Below are 4,690 nucleotides of genomic sequence, written 5' to 3'. Positions count from 1 at the left end.
TGATATTTATCGCTTCTTTGGCTGTTATTTCACTTCTTGGTACAATTCTTATGCCTTTTCTCTCTTATTTTGCAAGGTTTACATGAAGAGGGAGAATGCCGGCAACTGGAATTCTGGCCTGAAAGTGGAGCAAAGTTGAGATACCTATTCTGCGCAACTCCAAATGCCGTAAAATCAAAAAGGACTTTTTCCCGGTTTATCAAAAATACTGGGCCGAAGAAGTGCCAGAGGGGGGCGTGCAGGTGGCCACAAGCCTGCACGGCGCGGCCACCCCCCAGGCCGCGCCATGAGGGCTTGTGGGCAACCTGGAGGCCCAGTTGCCCCCTCTTTTGCTATATGAAGGGTTTCGTCCAGAAAAAAATCAGGGAGAAGCTTTTTCGTGGTTTTGCCGCCACCACGAGGCGGAACTGGAGCAGAACCAATCTAGAGCTCCGGCAGGACGATCCTGCTGGGGAAACTTCCCTCCCGGAGGGGGAAATCGTCGCCATCGTCAGCACCAACAGTCCTCTCATCGGAGGGGACTCATCTCCATCAACATCTTCATCAGCACCATCTCATCTCCAAACCCTAGTTCATCACTTGTAACCAATCTCCGTCTTGCGACTCCGATTGGTACTTGTAAGGTTGCTAGTAGTCTTGATTACTCTTTGTAGTTGATGCTAGTTGGATTATTTGGTGGAAGAGTTTATATTCAGATCCTTTATGCTACTCATTACCTCTCTAGTCATGAATATGATTATGCTTTGTGAGTAGTTACTTTTGTTCCCGAGGACATGGGATAAGTCATGCTAATAGTAGTCATGTGAATTTGGTATTCGTTCGGTAATTTGATGTGTTGTATGTTGTTTTTCCTCTAGTGGTGTTATGTGAACGTCGAATACATAACACTTTACTATTATTCGGGCCTAGAGGAAGGCATTGGGAAGTAGTAAGTAGATGATGGGTTGCTAGAGTGACAGAAGCTGAAACCCTAGTTTATGCGTTGCTTCGTAAGAGGCTGATTTGGATCCACTAGTTTAATGCTATGGTTAGACTTTGTATTAATTCTTCTTTCATAGTTGCGGATGCTTGCGAGAGGGGTTAATCATAAGTGGGATGCTTGTCCAAGTAATGGCAGTACCCAAGCGCCGGTCTACCCACATATCAAACTATCAAAGTAACGAACGCGAATCATATGAACATGATGAAAACTAGCATGACAGAAATTCCCGTGTGTCCTCGGGAGCGTTTTACCTCCTATAAGACTTTGTCCAGGCTTGTCCCTTGCTACAAAAGGGATTGGGCCACTTTGCTGCACCGTTGCTACTTTTGTTACTTGTTGCTTGCTACGAATCGTCTCACCACACAATCACTTGTTACCGATAATTTCAGTGCTTGCAGATTTTACCTTGCTGAAAACCACTTGTCAGATCCTTCTGCTCCTCGTTGGGTTCGACACTCTTACTTATCGAAAGGACTACGATTGATCCCCTATACTTGTGGGTCATCAGGGCCCTCTCGGTAATACAACATCACATACAAGCCTTGCAAGCAATGTGACTAAAGTGTTAGTCACGAGATCTTGTATTACTAAACGAGTAAAGAGACTTGCTGGTAACGAGATTGAAATAGGTATAGGGATACCGACGATCAAATCTCGGGCAAGTAACATACCGAAGGACAAAGGGAATGGTATACGTGATTATATGAATCCTTGGCACATAGGTTCAACCGATAAGATCTTCGTAGAATATGTAGGATCCAATATGGACATCCAGGTCCCGCTGTTGGATATTTACCGGGGAGTTTCTCAGGTCATGTCTGCATAGTTCTCGAACCCGCAGGGTCTGCAGACTTAAGGTTCGATGACGTTTCGGTATAGTTGAGTTATAGGTGTTGGTGACCGAAGGTTTGTTCAGAGTCCCGGATGAGATCACTGACGTCACGAGGGTTTCCGGAATGGTCCGGAAAAGAAGATTGATATATAGGATTGTTTCATTTGGCCTCCGAAAAGATTTCGGGCATTACCGGAAGTGTACCGGGAGTGACGAATGGGTTCCGAGTTTTTACCGGGAGGGGGCCACCCACCTGGGAGAGAATCTAATAGCCCATGGGTGGCGCACCAGCCCTTAGTGGGATGGTGAGGCCAGCCCAAGTGGTCTATTTCGGCTAAGGGAAAAATCGAGGAGAAAAAAAGAGGGAGGTGGGAAGGAAGGAAGGGACTCCTCCTTCCCCAAACCGAATTGGAGTTGGAGTCCCTCCTCTCCCACTTCGGCCGACGCCCTAGGGGCTCACTTGAGCCCCAAGTCTAGCCCCTCCCCTCCTCCTATATTACTAGAGGTTTTAGGGTTTTTTGAAAAAACAACTTTGCCACGTGCAACCCTAAACCTCTACTTCGTAGTTCTTCCTCTAGATCGGTTTTCTGCGGAGCTCGGGCGGAGCCCTGGACGAATAGATCATCACCATCACCGGCGCGTCGTCATGCTGCCGGAGAACTCATCTACTTACCCGTGTTTCTTGATGGATCAAGAAGGCGGAGATCGTCATTGAGCTGTACGTGTGCTAAACGTGGAGGTGCCGTCCGTTTGGCGCTAGATCGGAATGGATCGTGGGACGACGATGATTTGAATCACAAAGATGTTCCACTACATCAACCGCATTTCTTAATGCTTCCCGCTTAGAGATCTACAAGGGTATGTGGATCCGATCTCCCTCTCGTAGATGAACATCACCATGATAGGTCTTCGTGTGCATAGGAAATTTTTTGTTTCCCATGCAACGTTCCCCAACAGTGGAACATGAGCTAGGTTCATGCGTAGATGTAATGTCGAGTAGAAAACAAAAGTTTTTGTGGGCCTTGATGTTTGATTTGCTTCCCTCCTTAGTATTTTCTCGATTCGGCGGAATTGTTGGATTGAAGCGGCCCGGACCAACATTACTCGTACGCTTACGAGAGACCGGTTTCATCGACTAACATGCAACTTGTTGCATAAAGATGACTGGCGGGTGCCTGTTTCTTCAAATTTAATTGAATTGGATTTGACCCAGGCGGTCCTTGGAGAGAGGTTAAATAGCAATTTGCACATCTCCGTTGTGGTTTTGCGTAAGTAAGATGCGAGCATACTAGATACCCATAGCAGCCACGTAAAACATGCAACAACAAATTAGAGGACGTCTAACTTGTTTTTGCACGGTATGCATGTGATGTGATATGGCCAAAGACATGATGTGATATATTGGATGTATGAGATGATCATGTTGTAATAGTTAAATATCGACTTGCACGTCGATGCTACGACAACCGGCAGGAGCCATAGGGTTGTCTTTAAACTAACATTTGTGTTTGCAGATGCGTTTACTATATTGCTAGGTAGTAGCTTTAGTAGTAATAGCATAGATATCACGACAACCTCGATGGAGGCACGATGATGGAGATCATGATGATGTGGATCATGGTGTGGCGCCAGTGACGATGAAGATCATGCAGGTGCTTTGGTGATGGAGATCAAGAAGCACAAGATCATGGCCATGTCATGTCACTTATGAATTGCATGTGATGTTAATCCTTTTATGCACCTTATCTTCCTTAGAACGACGGTAGCATTATAAGGTGACCCCTCACTGAAATTTCAAGATAAAATTGTGTTCTCCCCGACTATGCACCGTTGCTACAGTTCGTTGTTTTGAGACACCACGTGATGATCGGGTGTGATAGACTCAACGTTCACATACAACGGGTGCAAAACTATTGCACACACGGAACACTCGGGTTAAACTTGACGAGCCTAGCATGTGCAGACATGGCCTCGGAACACAAGAGACCGAAAGGTCGAGCATGAATCGTATAGTTGATATGATCTACAAGGGTATGTGGATCCGATCTCCCTCTCATAGATGAACATCACCATGATAGGTCTTCGTGTGCGTAGGAATTTTTTTGTTTCCCATGCAACGCTCCCCAACATTAATGTACCGACGAAAGTTGCGTGGTACTAGAGAGCCTAGCAAAGGTGGAAGGGTGAGAGTGCGTATAATCCATGAACTCAACATTAGTCATAAAGAACTCACATACTTGTTGCAAAAGCCTTTAATTATCGAAGCAAAGTATTAGACGCATGCTCCTATGGGAAGGGTTGGTAGGAGTTAACTATCGAGCGATCCCGACCTCCACACAAAGGTTGACAATCATTAAACAAGTCATGCTCTGACTTCATCACATAACGGTTCACCATACGTGCATGCTACGGGAATCACAAGCTTCAACACAAGTATTTTTTCTAATTCACAATTACTTACTAGTATGACTCTCATATTATCATCTTCACATCTCAAAACTATATGCAAGGAATCAAACTTCTCATCATATTCAATGCACTTAATATGACCCCTTCGTACCCGCCTCCTCACGCCTCAAGCTTCTCCCGCTCCACCACCCGAACTCCCTGCTTGCCTCCCTCCCGCTCACCTCCTGGCCTATGGCCCTCCGCTGCTCTCTCTCTATCCTCGCCGCCGCCACCTCCTCCGTCTCCCTCCACCTCCTCTCCTCCTCTTTTGACACCCACTCGACCGTGTCCGTTCCAGCAGCGCAGGGTTTCACGTGGGGCCCGTGCGCAGGCTCGACTGCGGCGACGACGAGTGGGTCACGGCGGGGGAGGACGGGAGGGTGCACCGCCTCGAGCTGCAGGTCGGTGAGCAGGGCCTGTAGAACCCA

Source organism: Hordeum vulgare, chromosome 3H (genome assembly GCF_904849725.1).
Source record: "Hordeum vulgare subsp. vulgare chromosome 3H, MorexV3_pseudomolecules_assembly, whole genome shotgun sequence".
Classification (NCBI taxonomy): domain Eukaryota; kingdom Viridiplantae; phylum Streptophyta; class Magnoliopsida; order Poales; family Poaceae; genus Hordeum; species Hordeum vulgare.
The sequence above is the reverse complement of the archived record's forward strand: the minus strand, read 5'-3'. Positions refer to the sequence as shown.